Source organism: Lathyrus oleraceus, chromosome 4, assembly GCF_024323335.1.
Source record: "Lathyrus oleraceus cultivar Zhongwan6 chromosome 4, CAAS_Psat_ZW6_1.0, whole genome shotgun sequence".
Taxonomy (NCBI): domain Eukaryota; kingdom Viridiplantae; phylum Streptophyta; class Magnoliopsida; order Fabales; family Fabaceae; genus Lathyrus; species Lathyrus oleraceus.
In genome coordinates this window covers 446,366,212-446,389,217 of record NC_066582.1, presented here as the reverse complement: position 1 = coordinate 446,389,217, position 23,006 = coordinate 446,366,212, and the positions used below count along the sequence as shown (strand labels likewise).

The window sequence follows — 23,006 nt, the reverse complement described above, 5'->3', positions numbered from 1 at the left end:
GATCCTCACAACCATCACAAACCCCATCTCCTGATCCAGCCCTGATTGGCCCAATGCAACTGATTAGGGTTGACCAGTGGTCAAAACCCTAATCTCAAGGAATCTTCCTCAACCACTTGATGACACCCAATCATGATAATGATGATGTATCAATTCAAACAAGATGAAGACCAATGCCCTTGGAAATTATAAAACCCTAATTCACAGCCCAATCCTCAGATGGCCCATGATCAGTCAAAACCCTAGCTTGCACCTTCTGACTTCCTCATCTTCTGATCAAGACTTAGGAAGATGGCTTGCACTATGTATCCACATGTTATGCAATATGAAATGCCTAATGACCTACAAATGATATGCAAATATGGTAATGCTAGTCCCAAGAGAGGAGGGCAAATTTTGAGGTGTTACAACATGGAACAACCGGAAGGCTACCTGCTTCCTGGAAATGAACAAAAGGTGTGTAAACTTGTTAAATCCTTATACGGACTAAAACAAGCACCAAAACAGTGGCATCAAAAAATTTGACTCTGTAATACTCTCAAATGGATTTATTCCTAATTCTTGTGACAAGTGTTTATACACAAAGACGTGCAAAACCACTGTAGTATTCCTTTGTCTCTATGTCGACGATATGTTGATCATTAGTAATGATTTAAAAGGAATCTTAGAAACAAAGAAGTTTCTAACATCCACTTTCAAGATCAAAGATCTTGGACTTGTTGACACAATTTTAGGGATCAAGGTTAAGCGAAATAGTGGGGGTTATGAACTTAGTCAAACCCACTATATTGAGAAAATGATTGATAAGTTTAAACATCTAAACTTTAAGGAAGTAACCACTCCATTTGATCATGCCAACAAACTTCAAAAGAATAATGGAAGATCACTGGCTCAATTGGAATATGCAAGTGCAATAGGGTGTCTAATGTACCTATTGCAATGTACCAGACCCGACATATCATTTGCAATCAGTAAAATGAGTCGATTTACTAGTAATCCAAGTAATGAACATTGGAAGGCAATACAAGGATTTTTGGCTATCTACTGAAAACCAAGGACCTTGATCTTCACTATGGAAGGTTCCCTGCCATATTAGAAGGATACACTGATGCGAGTTGGATATCTAATATTGGAGACCATAAATCTACAACTGGATGGATATTTACACTTGCTGGTGGAGCAATTTCTTGGAAGAGCAAGAAACAAACATGCATTACACTTTCGACCATGGAATCAGAGTTCGTGGCTCTCGCTTCCGCCGGTCAAGAAGCGAAATGGTTGAGGGATCTTCTGTTGGAAGTTCCATTGGCTAAAGACAATGTCTCAAAAGTGATGATACATTGCGATAGCCAAGCCACATTAGCAAGAGCATTCAGCGAAGTGTATAACGGAAAGTCTAGACATATAGGACTTAGACATTCGTTCGTAAGAAAATTGATTAAGGATGGAATCATTTCACTCACCTACATACGAACATGTTATAACTTAGCAGATCCGTTTACTAAGCCACTGGCCAGAGACTTAGTACGAACAACCTCGAGAGGAATGGGGTTGAAACTCCTTAAATAAAAGTTCCGACAGCGGCAGCAACCCAATCTTATGTTAACAAAACATTAACTTCAAGATTCAATGGGTAACAACAAGTCGTTGAATTGGATGTAAGTCAAGAATTTGGGAAATAAGGTTGACTGTGTTGAATTGAGGGTTGAGGTTTCCAAAACCTCTTAATGAAGTTCATTAACAAAGAAGAGTATCTATTGGAAAGGATGCTATATGAACCTCACCTATGTGAATTTTGAGATGGTGTCGTATCAAAGTGAGAGTTGGAGTTTCTCTCATAAAAAATTCATGAAAAGGATAGCATATGGCCATAAATAAGTGATAAGCGAGATATGTAAAGGAATAACCTTTAAAGAGTGTGTGTAAGGTAACGCCGGTCTGATCCCATGGATTAATGGTTTAAAAGCTTTGCTACCAAACATTCCGATTAAACTTTGCGTTATCCTCATTAAGGTTAAGTTTAAAATCGAAAGATACCTAACTGTATTAACACTTTTTTATATTTCACTATCTGGAATGATTTTTGTCATTATTAGAACTAGTGGGGGGTTGTTGGAAATTGTTTTGCAATATTAGTTCCAAAATGACAAAAGAGTTAAATAGCATTTAATGCTTTGCTTTAAGTCCCACATAGAAAGTGGAGACATCCTTTAAAGCATTTATAAATGCTTTGGAACTTTAACTCACCAAAGGAACAAAGAGAATAAGGTGCCACATGGACATGTGGTGGTCCTAAGCATTATGCCACTTGACACAACCAATGGACCCTCGTCGGTGTTTCCACCGGCGACACCGGCTCCGGCTCTGGGACCGGGACCGGGGGCGTGGGCGTAGAGGTGCTAGTGGCGGCTTGTAGGTGGCACTTGAGCATTTAGGCACGTCGCATGAGGCGGCTCTCCGGCGGCCGGCCGAATTCTATTAGTGCTCAGAATTTTAGTTATTGTTTTGTTTGAATTTTGAATTCAATTTTCATATCTTTTCATGAAATAGTGTCATATATGAAACATTGTGTTTTATGGTGAAATGGTGTTGTTTCATCAAAGGTTGCAAACTTTTGAAACAACATCCATATCTCCTATAAATATATGATTTTATTCAGAAAAATCAACACAAGAACTAAAAACGTATTTCTCTTCCAAATTCCAGAAAAACCTTCCTTGCATTTCGGGTTCTTCACTTGTCTTGTGCAGACTCGAAATTAAGGCTGATATTATCCTGAGTGTTCTTGCATTTTCCAACTCTAAGACATAATAAAAGAGTGCTTGAAATACTTTTAAGGAAAGTGATTCTCAATCACGATTCAGTCCTGGATCCATTTAATTTTACCGAATTTTCTAACACACAAACTCATACAACATTCATATCAAATAGGCAGATTCTTGACGGGGTATTAATTGCAAATGAAATTGTGGATGAGGCTAGAAAAATTAAGTGTTATTATTTAAGGTTGACTTTGAGAAGGCTTACGACTCAATGGATTGAAATTTCCTTGACTTTGTGATGACAAAGATGAGGTTTAAAAAAAATGAAGAAGATGGATAGTTGAATGCTGAAAAACATCTTCATTATCAGTGCTAGTTAATGGTAGCCCTACTAAGGAATTGAGGATGGTACGAGGTTTAAGAGTAGAATAACATATGTCAACATTTTAATTTCTCATTGTAGCCGAAGGTTTTAACATGTTAATGAGAAAAACAATGGATAATAGGATAGACAATGGGTACAAATTTGAGAACGGGGAAGAGTGATTTTCTGATTTACAATATGTTGATGATACTTTTATCATTGGGGAAAAGAGGTGATCAAACATCTGGATAAAAAAAAAAACTTATTGCTTTTTGAAGTGATGTCAGACCTTAAGGTAAATTTCAATAAGATCTTATTAATATGGATAAACATTCATCAAAGGTGACTTGAAGAAGTGACCCAAATTATGAACGGTCAAACGAGCTCGACTCCATTCAAGTATATCTATCACGATGGTCATTCCAAATGTAATGAGTTGTATCCATCCACAGGACACACTAAGTTATGTAAGCTTCAATGGAGTTGGTGATCCAAGACATCACCATGGTGTTGCAGCGATCCAATGTGAGTGATAAACGATCAGTGTCAATTGTGTGAGTTAGAGGTCCATCCAAGAAACATAACTTATTCTTATATCTCAATGTAACTAGAATTGATCTTGACCAGGAATGATATTTCAAGTTGTTGAGGTGAGGTGTGGTTATGACGAGATTGAGATTTTTGCTAGGGTGCATGAAATACAGGTCTAGCATATCCTGTTAGTAGTTTTGGGAACCATTGTTTAACAAGAGAAATTGTGATTATTGTATGCGTGGTTAGTTGCGATGGAATACGAGTTGTTGGAAGAAGAAGTGTTGTTGGTGATTGAATCAGTAACCACATGATCTTAGTTATCCATGGAGAAGAAAATATTTTTGTGTAGAAGAAGAGATTAGGGTTCGGGGAAAAAAATGATTTTGGTGTACAAGAGAGAAGAAGTAGAAATTTTGCAACATTTGCGTGAATATAGTGGTGAAAAATTGATTTCTGGATGAACGTTTGAGATTGGTGAATGTTTCTGGAAATTATTTGGGTAACATGTACGAAAGTATAAATTGTTGGGTATTTTGGATGAACGTATGAACGTTATGAATGTTTTTAGGGTTTATGGGATAAATGTATGATTTTCTGGCTTTTCTTGGATGAATGTGTGAATGTGAAGGATATTTTTTTTAGGTTTTTGTGTTTTCTTGAATGAGTGTATGAGTGGGATGAATATGGGTACGATTATTATTGATGTGAATGGAATATGGAGAGAAGAGAGAGAAGAGAGAGAGAATATTGAATAAAATTAAAAGAAAAGATGAATTACACTGAGAAAAATAGTGGTGTGATAAGATGAAATCGGTGCGGTCCAATATGTGGTGGTCACGTGGAAATTGTTGTTAGCCAATGAAGAGTGGATTTTATAACATCCTTATACTTTTATATACAAACACATTTATCCTTTTATTAAGTTTATTATTTATTAACAATTTATCTTATATATAAAGTGATATTTTAATTATTTATATATCATCATATTGTAATTATATATTTATAAATAGTCATTTTGATAAATTAGTAATATTGAGATTAATATTAATTATTTGTGTAAGGGTTAAATATACCATATCCTCATGTAATGTAAGCGATATTTGATTTGAATCTCCATAAAAGAAATTTATTTTTATTCCTCCTTTATAATATGAATATTCCCTCCCTTTCTATGGATCCTAAGGTCGTTATTTCAACCCAAATTGCATATTTATTCCAGCGTAGTATGTCAAAAGACACTGACGGGGTTTTTTGTCCCCCTTAAGCCAGCGTGGCCCTTTGTGTCTTATTCAACCCTAATTCTCTCTTCTTCATCGTTACTAATTTGTTGAACATTCATCTTCATCTTCAACCCTAACTCCTTTTTGAATATTCATTGTTACCGATTGAACTTGGCATACTTTGTTCCCAGTTTTACCGACATTCATCATCTTCGTGTAAGGATACATGGGTGGAAGAAAAACTTCAGTCATTAGTAACTTAAGTGGATTGAGTTTGCTCAGATGTGGATGTAATGAACCAATGAAGATGTGGGTATCAACACCGTATATAACCATAATATAAAATTCGGTAAATATCGTCATTCAGGGGTAAGTTTTTGTTCATGTTGTTCTTCATTTTTCGCTTAACATTTTCTCTTACAATTATTCTGAACTAATCGCAGAGTGGTGTAAGTTGTGAATTTTTCATGTGGGACGATGAAGTTGGTCAGGTTCAAACAACTTAAAAGATTCCTACAAATTGCTGCAATTGTGAAATGACAATGGTTGAATTTGGCAAGCCGATTGGTACAGGATCCAATTCAAAGAAGCTTGAAAAGACCAAGAAAAAGCTTGAAATGGAGAAGAACTAACGATATTGCTTGATGGTTTCACTTGTGTTGTCTTGGACTTTATTCTCTATTGTTGTTAAGTTAATGTAATTTATTATGTATCAGCAATCTTACCGTGATATATCAATTTGTATTTTATATAATGGAAAAGTTGTTATATACAATTGTGATTTATCTTAAAGTGTATCAGCAAAGTTGTTTTATTATTTATCAATAATTTCTATGTAATTCATTTTCTATATAATGGAAAATTCATAATTATGTAATACTTATGGAATATATAGTGTATAAGTCAAAACAAATTGGCACTTAAAGTGCATCAAATAGTAAGTAGCACTTAAAGTGCATAAGTCATTACAAAGTGGCACTTAAAATGCATCATAACATACTAACTATTATCTATCATTACTGATATAACAAAATGGCACATAACTTAAAGTGAATTGGTACAAACGAAATTTAAACATTAACTCTAAAGTACATAATATAGATTTTAAGGTTTCATCTGTCATTTCTTTTTCTTCCAAGATTTCAAGGACCTGGTACACACCCCTAGTTTTGAATCAGGTCCATAAACACTTTTTCCAGGTGTATTTGTTCCTTCATCATGTTCAGTCAAAGTGATTGACTAGTCAGACGTTGAACCATGACTTGTAATTTGTTTCTGAAAGAATTTCAACTTCACTCTTTCACTCACCTTTTTTCTCATCTTCATAACAGGTTTTTTTATGCACCATGTTGCTTACGAGAATAATGCAGAATCGTACCATCTTGTTGATTACTCATAATAACATATCCTTTGCCTTTGTATTTAGGTTTCCTTTGCCACTAACATCCATATGTTGCGCCATCAAACAAAATGTTTTAGAGAATTTTTCAACCAATTTTGTGATATGTGCGTATAAAAATATAGTGAGTTTAAAAAGAATTTTAAATCACACACCCATAAAAGAAATGATTCAGGGGAAATCAAAACAAGATTTAATTTTATCCAAGAAACTGATTCCCAAAGATAACACAAACATTTTTGTCACAAAAAAGAATATATATATATATATATATATATATATATATATATATATATATATATATATATATATATATATATATATATATATATATATATATATATATATATATATCTGATTCAGAGTCTAATAACTCAAAAACACATAGAAACCAATCAGAGACACAAAGGAATCTGATTGTAATAAAATATATGGTAATGACAGATGGAGATGAGACATAATATTCAAAACACTTACATCATTAACCATAAGTTATTATCCAACAGCTATGAACCCAACTGCCAAAAAAACCTTTTAGATTCATGACACATAAGTGGGTAGGTGTTAAAAAAACTCTCACTTGTATGTTATCATATGCAACTAATCAAATTATGAGCATCAAAGATTGAGTTGCATTAGATGCTACTATTCATCAGAGGCTAGTTCAGAGCTTCAGACCACAGTAGCTTCTAATCATCATCAAACTTTGTTCCTCCATTTAGAAACAAGCATTAATCTTTAACAAAATGCATGTTCAAATTTTGTGATAAAATCAAATCTTTCAATAGTAAAGGTTTGATAAAAATATTCGTCCATTGATTATTAGTATCGGTGAATTTTATATCTATCACACCCTTCTAAACATTCTTAAATAGAAAAATTTATATCTTATTAGTATCGGTGAATTTTATATATATCAAAGATCAGAAGAAAGAAAATTCTCAGATGAATATATCCGTCATTCTTAAATGTCTTTCTAAGGAGAGTAATGTTTACTTGTCTTTTCTAAAAGTCATTTCCTACCAAACAAAATACTCAGTATCTCATGCCAAACTCTGTAAGCTTGTTTGAGTCCATATGGTAAATTTAAAGTTTGAAAACATAATCTTAGTGGACTGCATCCTCAAACTCATGTGTTGTTTGACATATACTTCTTTAGTAATTAAAAATGCACTCTTAACATTCATTTGGCTTATAATAATGTCATGATTGATAGCAAAAGAGAGAAGTAACTTGTTTCCTTTAACCTTGCAACCTGTGCAAAGGTTTTAGAGAAATCTGTATCTTCTTAACAACTGTAGTCTTGAGCGACAAGTCTGACTAACCATATTTCTTAACACTTCTACTTACTCATTGAACTTGTTCCTGAACACCCATTGTATTCCAATTATATTCTTCTACAAATGTTTGGATACTAGATCCCTGCCATCATTTTAACACAAATTCAACTCTTCTTGCATTACCACAATACCTTGCCTGCCAGCTTAACAAGGATCCTTATAGCCTTTAGAAGGCCCCTGGTGTAGTGATTTGAAAGGCTTCAAACTACCTTATTCACACTTCAATTCAAAGCTAGCAAATGTGATTCCTACTTATTCACTTTATTCTTACAAGGGTGTACCTTCAATCTAGTTGTATATGTAAATGATAACATCAAGTAACTCTAAAAATCTCCCAAAATTTCCGACCAGTCATTACCAAGCTTAATGCAGCCTTCTCCCTTATATTACTTGGCACACTTGACTATTTCCTTACTATATAGCTCAAACATGCCATGCGCCTATTCTTCTTACTCATACTAAGTATTTTAGAGATATTCTTTAGAAAACTATCATGCTTGAGACTTCCCCTCTTAACACTCATACGCAAATCCACTTGTAAACTCACTAAGGCAGGTTATCCATCTCTTACATGTATAGGTTTATGGTAGGCGCACAACACACTGCCAATTCATGGCATATCAAATTGAAACACATAGGATTACTGTCAACAGGATCACAAGATACCTAAAAGGAACCCTCAGCCATGACATTTTGCTATCTCCTTTGTCTCATTCTACCACTTCTTCTTTTCAAGTCTTTTGTAATGCATATTGAACATTATATCCCAATGAAAGAAAAAGCACCTCAAGTGCAATAACTTTCTTTAGTTCCTCACAACATCTTGATTATACTTTCGTTTTTAAAATTTTATAGTTAATATGATATCGTAAAAATAACTATAAAATATTAACTATAACAGAATTCAGGCTTTTAGGATATCATACTAACAATAAAATATTTCTTGGCTATAGGTTTAAATTTCTTTGATATACATAAGCTTTCAGTAGTTAATATGATATCCGAAAAATCTTCTATATGATATTCATTTATAGTTAATATATTGTTTTGAATCAGCCTATCGTATGTGTTTGAATTTGCTTTTAGGCGAAATTTTAGGTAAAAAGAAACTACAACTTATTCTTTTTCTCGAATTAATAAAACTATTTTTTAAAAAAACTACAACTTATGCTTTTATAATTAACAATTTTTTTAAAGAATTGATTTCAATTATTACTATTTTTTTCCAATAACTAAACTAAAAATTAAGTAATTTTTTATCTCAAATAAAAAAAACTAAAATTTTTTAAAAATTGATTTCAATCATTATTATTTAAAACTTATTAGTACACCGCATATGTTTTTTATAAAATGGTTCAGTCAAAAGAATACAACTCAATGACAAAAAAATCCTAATTTTGTATACAAATATCCTAACACTAATATGAAAACAAACTCAAACAACATAAACATCGGATTGAGGATTTTTTATTAAAATAACCCTAATTTTCAAATTATTTCCAAAAATAACCCACATTTCAAAAAATTTCCCAATATACCCCACCTTTAGAAGGGAGGCGCCAATTGGATTGGCGCCCCCTCTTAAAAGTTACAAGGAGGCGCCAATTGGATTGGCTAGGGCATGTGCCCTAGCCAATCCAATTGGCGCCTATGTGTAAATTTTAAGAGGAGGCGCCAATCCAATTGGCGCCTCCCTTAAAAAAGCCTCAAATGAAAAAACTTCCAACATGAAAGTTGTAGATCTTTTCAAGACAATGAATTTGGATATAAATTTTGCATCATTTGGATTTTTTTTGAGAAAGTTATGGGCAGTTGAAGTCGGACTTCTGAGTTTTTCAACTGTTATGCGAGTCATAATGTTTTGTTTTATTGCATGTGTTTCTTTTAGGAATATGAATTTTTGTCCAACATAACAAGTGAAGTATACATCTTAAATTTTCCAATGCACTTGGTCCCACCTCAAAATAACTAAAAATGAGTGAGTTAGGTATCTGCGAACTTGACCCAAAATTAGGGTTTCTGTCAAAACAAGTGTATGTGAATTTTGCCAAAAGGGACCAACTTCAAGCCCTTTAGTTTGAAAGATAAAAGCCTCAAATGACAAAACCTTCAACATAAAAGTTGTAGATCTTTTCAAGATAATGAATTTGGACTAAAGTTTTGCATCATTTGCAATTTTTATGAGAAAGGTATGGGCACCTGAAGTTGGACTCTTTGACATTTTATCTGTTATCTGACCTATAATGTTTTGTATTATTGCATGTGTTTCTTTTAGGAATATGAATTTTTGTCCAACATAACATTTGAAGTAGACATCTTAAATTTTCCAATGCACTTGGTCCCACCTCAAAATAATTAAAAATGAGTGAGTTAGGTATCTGCGAACTTGACCCAAAATTAGGGTTTCTGTCAAAACAAGTGTATGTGAATTTTGCCAAAAGGGACCAACTTCAAGCCCTTTAATTTGAATGATAAAAGCCTCAAATGACAAAACCTTCAACATAAAAGTTGTAGATCTTTTCAAGATAATGAATTTGGACTAAAGTTTTGCATCATTTGCAATTTTTATGAGAAAGGTATGGGCACCTGAAGTTGGACTCTTTGACATTTTATCTGTTATCTGAGCTATAATGTTTTGTATTATTTCATGTGTTTGTGTTATAGTTATGAATTTTTGTTCAACATAACAAGTGAAGTATACATCTTAAATTTCTGTATTATGATATGTGTTTATTTTAGAATTATGAAAGAAACCAAATGTTTGGAGTTCACACAATGATAAATTTGACATAATACGAATTGATATTAATAAAATTTGGATTTTACACAATGAATCCTAATGGTGATGACCGGGATCACCTAACCGACCTCCGGTCCCACATCCCCTAGCTACCCTAACCCTTGGCCCTAACCCACGTTGACGAATCTGCACCGGTGTTTGTTCATCTGATGGTCCAGGAGCGTCATTACCTCCTACAGGAGAAGATCCGTTGAGGTATTCAGCCAACTCAGCATAGTCTTCAGTATTCAATGATGGTGTAGCGGCGTAGCTGAGCTCATGACCCATGCCAGAGAAGTTGGGGTGTGGTTGACTCATGGATGGGCGACCTGGACGGTTGAAGGGGGACATGGGTGACAATGATGGGTCTAGGAAAGGTTGGAAAGGTTGTTGGGGTGTTTGGAAGAGATATGGTTGTGGGATGTTTTGGTATTGTGATGTTTGGGGTTCTTGGCTACGGTAGGTGATGGGGCGGTTAGTGTTTTGGGTAAGGCGACTTTGGTAGGGTGATGGTGTGGGTGCGAAGCGATGTTGGGTCGAAGGTTGATGGTCCATTTGTTGGTGGTGGTATGGGGGATGTTCTTGGTTTTGGGGTTGGGTGAATGGCATGTTTTGGTTGTATGTTTGTGTGTTTGTGGAACGGAAAGTTTGTCGGATAGGTGGTTGTGAGTAACTGGGCTGAGATTGTTGCTGGGGGTTAGATGTTGAGCCTTCTTGTGTGTAAGTTGTCTGGCGTGGGTCGTAGAGGTACATATCATCGGCGATGAATTGAAATCCAACTGATCTATACCAAGCCATATAAGTACGACTTGGTTTTACCTCATTTGGCATGACTGCGTCAGTTAAGACATGGTCATGACGGTGCTTCCACTTGCGACACTCTGATCTTGCGAAGGTTTGCCAAGGGTTGTAGTTCCATTGGTCGTTCACTTTGCGCATATGTCTTGTCTCGTGTATGCTGATGACTACCTTCTTGATAGCTTGCCTGGCTGACACATCAACTCACACTGTCTTGCAGGATTGACACATCATCTCTGACCGTCTTAGGTGTCCGACACGTGTCTGTCTTGTCTCCTGTGTGCTGATGACTACCTTCTTGATAGCTTGCCTGGCTGACACATCAACTCACACTGTCTTGCAGGATTGACACATCAACTCTGACCGTCTTAGGTGTCCGACACGTGTCTGTCTTGTCTCCTGTTTGCTGATGACTACCTTCTTACTAGCTTGCCTGGCTGACACATCAACTCACACTGTCTTGCAGGATTGACACATCATCTCTGACCGTCTTAGGTGTCCGACACGTGTCTGTCTTGTCTCCTGTGTGCTGATGACTACCTTCTTGATAGCTTGCCTGGCTGACACATCAACTCACACTGTCTTGCAGGATTGACACATCAACTCTGACCGTCTTAGGGGTCCGACACGTGTCTGTCTTGTCTCCTGTTTGCTGATGACTACCTTCTTACTAGCTTGCTGATGACTCCTGTTCGGTAACTGGGAGGACTCATTCAAAGAATTACCACGGTTTTTATGGGCACTAAAAACTTATGTCCCAGGAACCGTGGCAATTCTGGAGACAGTGCCAGCAATGATGCCAGACGGAACCTGTGCTACAGGTAATAGAATATTCCACCGTCTCTTTTGGGCATTTGACCCTTGCATCAAAGGTTTCGCATTCTGCAAACCTCTCCTGCAAATTGATGGCACTTGGTTATACGGAAAATACAAGGGTACGTTGCTAATGGCAGTTGCACAAGACGGTAACAACAATGTATTTCCCGTTGCCTTTGCTCTTGTTGAAGGTGAAACAGCTGCTGGATGGGGTTTCTTTCTTCGACATCTCAGAACGCATGTCGCACCACAAGCCAATCTATGTCTGATTTCTGATAGACATGCTGCCATCGAAAGTGCCTACAACAACCATGACAACGGATGGCATGATCCTCCTTCTACACATGTCTACTGTATCAGACACATAGCACAAAACTTCATGCGTGCTATAAAAGATAAGAATCTGCGCAAGAAGGTGGTGAATGCTGGGTATGCTTTAACTCAACCGTCTTTTCAATATTATCGTGATGAGATTCGACTGTCTAATGAAGACGCGGGGAGATGGATAAATAACATCCCAGTAGAGCAGTGGACAAGAGCATTTGACGGTGGTTGTCGATGGGGCCACATGACAACAAACATTGTGGAATGCATGAACGGGGTTTTCAAAGGAATTCGAAACCTGCCGATAACCGCCTTGTTAAGATCAACCTATTATAGGTTGGCTTCTATGTTCGCAACCAGAGGCGAAAGATGGAGTGCAGTGTTAATGTCTGGACAAGTATTCAGTGAATGTTGCATGAAGGTCATGAAAGAGGAGAGCATCAAAGCTACGACACACGCTGTAACAGTGTTTGACCGTCATAGACAAAATTTCAGCGTCCAGGAAACAATGGGCAACAGCGAGGGGAGACCAAATTTAGCCTACGCTGTTAGACTAAACACAAGTTGGTGCGATTGTGGAAAATTTCAGGCCTTCCGCATACCTTGCTCCCATGTCATTGCAGCATGCGCTTATACTCGTCAAGACGCTAACACCTATTTATCTGATGTGTACAAGGCCAACACCATCATGAATGTATATAGTCAAGGCTTTTCAGTACTACCAATGGAGGATTACTGGCCTCCATATGAAGGAGATATTGTTTGGCACAATGAAGAGATGCGTAGAAAGAAGAAAGGAAGGCCAAACAGCACACGTATAAGAACAGAGATGGATTCGGTTGATAAAATGATAAGGTTATGTAGTATCTGTCGTCAACCAGGACACAACAAAAACAACTGTCCCAATCTAGGAGCATCATCTAGATCTTAAGCTTATTGTAATATGATATCTAGATCTTAAGCTATTTGTAACATTGTATCTACATCTTATGCTTTTTGTAACATTGTATTTCTGTAACAATCAATCATTATATATCATTAAGTTCTTGTTACAACGAGTTTCATAACCAACATCAGTACAAAATATCTGAAAACATAAATAATTCTAACTGATTACAACAATCAAATTAATGTCGTCTCGACCGAACATCATTTCCCTAGCATCCTTATCAGTCCTCATTCGCACCCAACCAAAGATACTGTCAAGTCTCTCAATACTTCTGATTTTTTCCCCTTCTGGTATCTTCCCGTCTAACCATCGAACCAGCTCCCTCTTCAGTTGATCTAACGTGGTGATGTTCCAAAACAGCATCACCAATTGAGGTTTGTCTCTCGCATAAATCACCTTACCGTATCGGCGACGAACACCAAACATGATAGCCAAATGATTATTTGAGTTGTGGAACAATAGGTCACACAACGCATCTATTTATAATACAAAAAAGGCATTTAATGAGGGACTCTGCAATTGAGTTGGCGCCTCCTTTTAAAACATACACATAGGTGCCAATTTGATTGGCTAGGGCACCTACCCTAAGCTAGGGCACCTGCCCTAGCCAATCCAATTGGCGCCTCCATTCAAGTTTTAACAACAGTCACCATATGAACAACTTTCATGTTCATCAAAAATCCATTTGAAACTTGGAAGCTCATCATTAATTTCAGAACATTATAGGTCATTTTGACAGAAACCCTAATTTTGAGTCAAGTTCGCAGATACCTAACTCACTCATTTTTAATTATTTTGAGGTGGGACCAAGTGCATTGGAAAATTTAAGATGTCTACATCAAATGTTATGTTGGACAAAAATTCATATTCCTAAAAGAAACACATGCAATAATACAAAACATTACAGGTCAGATAACAGTTGAAAAACTCAGACGTCCGACTTCAACTGCCCATAACTTTCTCAAAAAAAATCCAACTTGAAAAGATCTACAACTTTCATGTTGGAAGTTTTTTCATTTGAGGCTTTTTTAAGGGAGGCGCCAATTGGATTGGCGCCCCCTCTTAAAAATTACACAGAGGCGCCAATTGGATTGGCTAGGGCACCTGCCCTAGCCAATCCAATTGGCGCCTCCTTGCAATTTTTAAGAGGGGGCGCCAATCCAATTGGCGCCTCCCTTATAAAGGTGGGGTATATTGGGAAATTTTTTGAAATTTGGGTTATTTTTGGAAATAATTTGAAAATTAGGGTTATTTTAGTAAAAAATCCTCGGATTGACTATCTAAACCTTTAGATACATAATCCTAGTCACACAATTTTTTTCGAAATTAAGGGATGTTATACAAAAATGATATCAAATAGCAATTCAACCATCTCCTCAATCATTAAGAACAGAATGTAGCACTACAATAACAAATATACTACAAAATTGAAAACATATTCTCTTATACTGACAATAAAAACCAACTAGAAAGAAACACTAAATTTAAAAAATGTATAATCAAAACAGAAATGTAGACGAGGGTTCAAGATACACCAAAACAAGATAAATTTGGGTATCCTACGATTCAGCAATTCAATGTGCGAAGTTATTGAAATTAATAGTTAGAGCGGCCTCAATAATAAGAGTAACTCGCCTCTGCTGGGATCTTCGCATTCATCAACTAACATAATTGAAAAAAATACTTAGTATTTCATACTTAGTTATTCATACCAAGCTTCTGAAGAGAATAATGTCTATTTGCCTTTTCTAAAAGCCACCTTCTAGTAAAAAATACTTAGTATTTCATACCAAGCTTTCCATTAAGTGGTTTTTAAATTTGAAAACATAATCGGGATGAACTGAATCCTCAAACTCAAGTGATTTTTGACATACACTTTTTCAAAAATGATTTCATTTAAAAATTCATTTTTAACATCCATTTGATATAAAATAATGTGAGGATTAATATCATAAGAGAGAAATAACTTAATTTCCTCTAACATTGCAACACGTTAGGTTCGAATAAGAGAAAATCGTTTGTAATCGTAAAATTAAGACATGTTAGGTTCGAGTTTTGGATGGGATGTGGGATAAGTGAAGTTTAGATGGTAACATAATTTGATTTAGTTCAGTTTGCAAAATACAAACCACAAACCAAACCAAACCGTGCGATTTTATTAAAAAATGACTCAAACACATCCGAACTAAATACAATTTCTTGCAGTTTGATTTGGTTTACGATTTCCTATTGGATTGATTTGGTTTTGAACATCCCTAACTTCATCAGAAATAGATTCAATCAGGGACAGTGGGCTAACATTTAATGCTATTCTCTAAAGATAGACCTTTCCTATTAGAGTTAAAGATAGGTTCTTAATATGCCACCATCACATAGCCTCATATCACCTATGCGGTTAACAAAAAGTGTCAATTCATGACATATCCCATTGACACCAACCAGACTGTTGTCAAAAGGATCCTAAGATACCTTAAAAGAGCCCTCAACCGTGACATTTTCCTCTTTCTTCTATCTCATTCTACAATTCCTTTTTTACAGGTCTTTTGAGATGAATATTGGACATCATACCCTGATGAGAGAAGAAACAGCTTAGGTACAACCACTGTAATCGGTTCCAATTAGATCCCTTTGTAGTCAAAGAAGAACCAATTGTTATCAGGTCCAAAATTGAGGCTGAATACATAAGCTTAGCTCAAGATACATCATGCCTCATTTTGAGTCAGACTTCACCTTTAGAGTTATGAATCACCACAACGCTTCCATTACCTTTTTTGTCACAATCAATATGCTAATCTAGTTGCTCTCAATCCATTCCTAGATTAAAGAACTTAACATAAGTTATTCACATTTTGTTAATTTTTTTAAAATACCATAAACAGTTATTTTAAAATATCCTCGCAAGAATTTAGTAATTTAAAATACCATAAACAAATATTACTTTTAGATTCTTTAAAATATTATATGAACTTAGATTCTTTTAAATATTATAAGAATTTCTTTGTTCGTGACATTATTGAGCTATCTATCCCTAGAGAGAGTGTAATTGGGTGACAATTTTGTATAATTTTAAACAATTTTTAAAAAGTTCGATTTATAATGACTACAAGTCATTCCTATTGCTCATTCTAGATCACGAAATCATTTCTATTGCTCACACGGGACTATATATCTAATCCTTTGGCGAGGTAATGGAAATATGCTCATGAGAATTATATAAAAAAAACAAGAAACTGTGTATTAAATCCTGTTTAATTTTTTAATATCGGTCATCGAAGAAATGTCCTCCAACAAACGAGAAATGTAACAAAAATACTTACAAAATTTGAAAGCACATTCTCCCTATTTTAATAATATAATAATAAAATAATAAAATCAAGTAAAAAGTAGTACATCTTAAATTTAAAAACAAGTATAATGAAAATGGAAATGTAGACGAGGGTTCAAGATACACCAAAACAAGATAAATTTGGGTATCCTACGATTCGGCAATTCAATGTGCGAAGTTATTGAAATTAATAGTTAGAGCGGCCTCAATAATAAGAGTAACTCGCCTCTCTGCTGGGATCTTCGCATTTATCAACTAACATAATTAAAAAATGAAGCCAAAAATTAAATAATAATGTTCGAAAACGAAATCAAAAGATAAACCAAGCTATATGATAAAGGCTTGGTTAATGATAAGATCCAGATCTCGATTCAGTTTACGAAAGCAAACTTGAAGTAAAATCGCACTGATTGCGTTTCCTCCATAGGACCTTCGATTCAAACGCAAAAATTGAAGAAGAAAAAATAAAGAAAATTATCAATAAACGAAAAACGGAAGATAGGTGTTTTATGATGATGCTCAGTGAATACGAACCAAAACAAAGGGATCATATTGCATATCGATCAGCAATCACTAATTTCCTTTTGTTTGTTTCTCTTCATCGCATGAATATATATAAAAAAAAAAAATCGAAAGAAAGAATGAAAGTTGTGTTTGTGTTGTGAAAGGCGATATGCAGCGGCTGTAACCCTAGTAGCTACGGAATATACCAAAATGCTGCTACTGCAAGATCATTTATATAATAGTGCATTCTGGTTTCGGACTCTAATGCTAAACCTAGAGGCCCAATTATTAACTTTTTAAGGCCCAATTATTAATTTTTTAATAATTATTATTTTTTCTAGATTTGTATTGTTCCCTCCACTTTTATGGCACATCAAAATAATGATCTAACAAGTCATGTCATTAAATATGTTTATAGTAATATCCAAATTAAAAAATTTATTATTTGTTTTTTTAATTGTTTTTTAATCATTTAAATATTAAAAATAATTTATTCATATTTCTATTATTCAAAGGTCTAAGAAAACCCTAAACTGTCGTCGAGTTTGTTTCATTTCATCGTTTTCTTCGTCGAGTTTATACCATTTCATCGTCTCCAAGTTCAGAGAAATCCTAAATCATTGTCGCCTACATCATTCTCATCACAAACAATCATGTCACAATTTTCTCAAGCAAGTAATCACATAAAAACTCCATTCATCTGATACGAATGTAGATGTGATTTTGATGCACAATTTATGACATTATGGAGTGGTGTTAACCCAGAATGTTGTTTTTACGGGTGTGGGGTGTATAAGGTATTAATATTTTGTAACTATTTCATTCAAAGTTCATTCTATGCAACTCGAAAATCTTTAAACGTGTTCTTCTTCTATATTCTTTGTAGCTTTAAGGACACAAAAGGTGCGGTCATTTTGTTTTGTGTGACGAAGAGGTGACCTCAAGAGCAAAAGAATTGATTTCTTCATTGCATCAAAGATTAAGTCTCTAAAAGATTAAGGTGAATAAAGGAAAACTCAAAGAGGATCAATTGAAGATCAAGATAAAGTTTTTGAGTATGCAGTGGAAGTTTACATTTGTCATGAGTGATGTTTTATTAATAGGACTAGTTGCAACAATGGTAATGAAGTATGATCTATCATTGTGATTTAGGTTTTGAAACAACCTTGTTATGGTATTATTGTTTAGTAGTTAATGTATTGAAACAACCATGTTGTTCTAAGTATATAGTGTAAACTAAGAGGGGGTTGAATAGATTTTACGAATTTTTCTCATTATTTTGCAGATGTTATATTTCTTTTATTTTTTCGGAAGAACAACGATGAATTTATGAACAATAATGTAGAAAAATAAAAGTGCATAAAAGTAAAAGAGACGCAAGAAATTATACTAGTTTCCTTTATCAACTAATGGTATGTCTAGTCCCCTCACACTCTGTGAAAGATTTCACTATGTTATATCTTTGTACAGCCTCCGACCAAAACTCTCCTACAATCTTCCAACACAACACAAACATATGGTGGACTTAGAATCTTCCCGATTCAAAGGAGTTTTTACAACAAACTTAAAGAACGTCACTTCCTATTTGCAAACACCTGTAGAAAGTACACACATTTTCTTTACAAACAATGTCACCACTCACCACACACTTGGTGAATAATTTACAACAAATAGATAAATTGACTACATAAATTTTTGTATGTTTTCCAATATTGTGAAAATATAATCTCCTCTTTCCAATGAACAATTCAAAAGTATGTAAATATTAAGTGTTCAATGGTTTATGAAATATTTATTTGATGTATGAAAATTATGCAGTAAAAGTTTTGAAGTCATTATGTACGAACACTTGAAAAACAGTAAGAATTGTATGAAAAATTATGATGAAATAGGTGAATTGTAATGTGAAAAATCCTTTCTATGAATACCTCAAAAGATGCCTCTTGAATGAGTGGCAATGTTTCAGATTTTTCACACTGCATCCTGAAGCAAACGACTGCACTAAGGGATAAATCAACTGTTCCATTTGCAACGTTCAAAAAATATGAAAAACTACACTGGGTAAATCGATTGTGCGGGATGATCAAACGATTTAACGGGCTAAAATTAGACCCCTCAATCAATTGTTTCAATGTATCAAACGATTATTCCTTTTAAATTTCCAATTCTTCATTTTACAGGGAGCACAAGCAACTGATTGATGTGAATGAGCAAACAATTTCTTCCTTTGAATACTTAAAATTTTTTATTAAAGGATATGATTTGAATGGCAGTCATGCATAAATGTTTAAGAAACATATAATGGTTTAGATGAAAAGATTTTGAGTACCTAAAGCTTATATACATATGAAATTCCATTGTACCTTAATCTTTGTGATTCAATCCTTTAATTTCCATAGCTTATGCAATCTTGAGACTTGATTCCAATCTTTTTCTTCTTTGATTTTTCTTCATTGATAAGTGATCTATTTTAAAACTAGAAAAGTGTAGAGTAGCGAAAGTTATAACAGATGAAAGCTTCTGATGCGATGGAGCAGAGGGTGTACTTGCAAGGTTAGTACTCTAACGCTCAAGACAATGTGTGAATGATGAGAGAGTGTTCAAATAATGTTTGAAACTTTTTACTTGAAACATTGTCATCTCATATATATATATATATATATATATATATATATATATATATATATATATATATATATATATATATATATATATATATATATATATATATATAAGAGAAATAGATGTCTTGCTACTTTTCCGTCGTGGAATGTGGATGATCGTTGGATGTGTTAGAGGTATGGATCTCCTACTTCCATATCACTAAAGGTCCAGTGATTAGGAGAATATCCAAGAAGCTTGGTAGATACTTGCTTCGAATCTAGGACGCCACGTCTCTTGGTGGTCAGACTGAGGGGTGTATGACCGGCTCATAGCAGTCCGGGGAGTTCTCTTCTTATGGTGGTTGGATTTTTATAAGAGTGTTTGGATCGAGATGGATATGGTCGACCCGACACATTTCCTCCCAATCCCTCATGTTTAAGGAATAAACGTGAGAGTTTGAAGGATTCTAGACAGTGGTTATCATTCATACTTTCTTTGCTTAAACTATTTTGTAACTTCATATGTCTTAAGGAGAGTTATTATGATCTTTTTAGAGAACTGAAATACTCAAGTATTACGGGAGATAAAAGTTACTATTTATAAGACACCTTTCGTTTAATAAGGTCTGTTCATAATAGTAGGAAGAACTAAAGTCACTTCTTTTCTAGGTTTTCTTTCTCCTCGTTCCTAAACGGTCATTGTCATCATCATTGTTGTCCTTCAACTTGTAACGTGACACATCACATTCCAGACATTGATCCAAATTTTCATATTTTTTCTTGTATAATATGCAATCATCAGGGCATGCATGTATTTTGATATACTTCAAACTCATTGGACACAATATCTTTTTGGCATCATAACAACGATTGATCCGTCAAATTGTTATCCTCTGGTAGCATTTGTTTCAGCAAATCAAGCAATTTCGTGAAACTTTTATCTGACCACCTATTTTTTGCCTTCAAATTAAACAATTTTAACACCACAGACAATCGTGTAAAACTTTTGCACCCCTTATATAAAGGGGTGTCCTTATCACTACATAGTATCATAAATATGGGCTTTCCTAAAATAACATTCTCCAATATCATAGAACATATCTTATAGTCGATCATCCATATCTTAATCTTCATCAACTTCGTGAATTTATGACGCCCTGTTTCGCTTTTTATCCACTTCAACATGCCACATCCATATAATATAATTTTGACATATACCGTCACGACATAGGTGATGGAATATTTCTTCCTTTGTACCTTTATTGAGATTCCCGCAAATAACACAAGGAAAATACAAGTTACCATCATTTTTGGGAAGATTTTGTTCAGTGTACTCAAGGAACTCAAGAACTCATTTGTCATATATCGGGCCTAATCTAACAGTTTTCATCCAACTATGATCCATAATAAATTTTGAAATTTATATCAAAAGAATAACGTAAACGGCACACCAAAACCTATACCTAAAGCATATCCAAATCTAAAGCATATTCATAACAATAATATAACACTAAACCTAAAACATGTGCATATCCATCACAATAATATAATATTTAACAACAAAAAACGCAATGAACTATGAACCAGGAAGAATATTAACATAAGGTTTCATAAACGCAATTAAAGCAATGAAAATCATCCATGAAAAAAGTAACGATAAAATCAACAAAAAAGGAATAAAAGCAATGAACATCAGCCGTGAAAAGTAATGTATCATACTTCAAAGAGGAGCAAGAGACCAAATTAATGAAGAAGATATGGATTTTCGTTCCAAATGAATGAAGATGGTGAACACAAAATGAAGATGGTGAAGATTTTTATTCCAAATGAATGAAGACGGTGAACATAAAATGAAGATGGTGAAGATGAAGAGTTCTCTATTGTCATCCTCTGGTTCACTTATGACAAGTTAGGAAGGAAATAAAGAATTTGTTTTTTTTAATTGACAAGAAAGCCTTTCACTTCGATGGATAACTAGAACCGTAGTTAAATATTTTTCGATTTTTGTTTAACTTATGAATTTAAGGGACACACGTTTTTTTAATATGAAAAATGGAAAAATCTTGTTGCTGGTATTCAAAGCTTGTAACACTTAATTTATCACCACAGTTGTTTCACACAACCGTAATGAAATGTCTTATAATAAAATAAAATAAAAAATCAGGTGCTTCCAATTTGAGATATTTAAATGGTGAGTTGAATGGATGTAGTAATATAATATTACCAAAGGTATATTTTGTAGTAGTGATGTATTGCCTTGAACAAATGTCGACGTATTGTGTTTGTACTCAGAATGCGCCCGCGCAGAGGAAGTGTTGGTATAATTCAGTGTGTCTGTATGCTATATCAGAATTGGCAAACCATGAGCTCGGGTCTGTCCATTTGTGCTCTTAAGTGTACCTGTAATTACTTTTAGTTGAACCAACTAGATGCAAGTATGCCTTAATCATGTTTATATGGATAAGGCATGAGTCTAGTAAATTGTGGTTATATTTTGAATTATACTTGCATACGAGAGACATGAAACCGACTAAGTGCAACCATGCTTTAAAATGCGCTCTGCGTCACAGAGGATCGTACACGACCAAATGTAGAGGATCCACGTCCCTTCCCTGAGGCGATAACTCAGATCATGGTGGAAATCTTCAGGCTTCACCATGCCCGCCCTTGGATTAGCTAGTTCCGAAGGGGGCACATCATCTACGCATGAAAGCATGTATTTCTTTGAAAGATGGTATTTAAATATTGTATTTAGATATGTAATGCATCTTTGATAATAGCACCCCTGGAGGAATTGTTTATTGTAGTCGCACGTGCAAAACATCTTTGACAGCTCCTGATGACTTCTCGACAAGTTTACCGATAGTGTCGTAGTAATAAAAAGATATTAAATCCATAGTGACAGCTATTTAACAAAAAATATTTGTGCAAGTTGTAGAAACTAATAATTTTTTTTTCCAGGTTTGAATGCGAAAAATAAAAGTTGTTCTGGAAAAATGCGAAAGTAGACGGGTTTTATCTATAATGCCTTATTTATACCCTATTGATGTTTGATGCATTACATGAATGATAAAGTTGTTATATTTCCACGGTAAATTAACAAAACCATTATACTAAATCCATTGGTGTATAACTCACTAATTCCTACTAGAGGTCTCATATCCATATTTAACCAGCGTAAGTGAAATTAGGCAATGCAATAGTACGTTAACTCAAATGCCACTACTAGAGGTCTCATATCCTTATTCGACTAGTGTAAACACAATAATTACTATAGTTCCAACGC

General features: G+C 34.6%; 2 non-coding genes across 2 annotated transcripts; both read right to left on the bottom strand.

Moving 5' to 3' along the window:
* Window positions 1-14,794: 14,794 nt before the first annotated feature.
* LOC127077650 (small nucleolar RNA snoR145) lies at window positions 14,795-14,943 on the bottom strand. Its single transcript, XR_007787438.1, has one exon. It is a non-coding gene; the product is annotated as a small nucleolar RNA snoR145 (small nucleolar RNA).
* A 1,767-nt stretch (window positions 14,944-16,710) lies between these two features.
* Window positions 16,711-16,861, bottom strand: LOC127077649 (small nucleolar RNA snoR145). The gene has a single exon (XR_007787437.1). It is a non-coding gene; the product is annotated as a small nucleolar RNA snoR145 (small nucleolar RNA).
* Window positions 16,862-23,006: the final 6,145 nt, after the last annotated feature.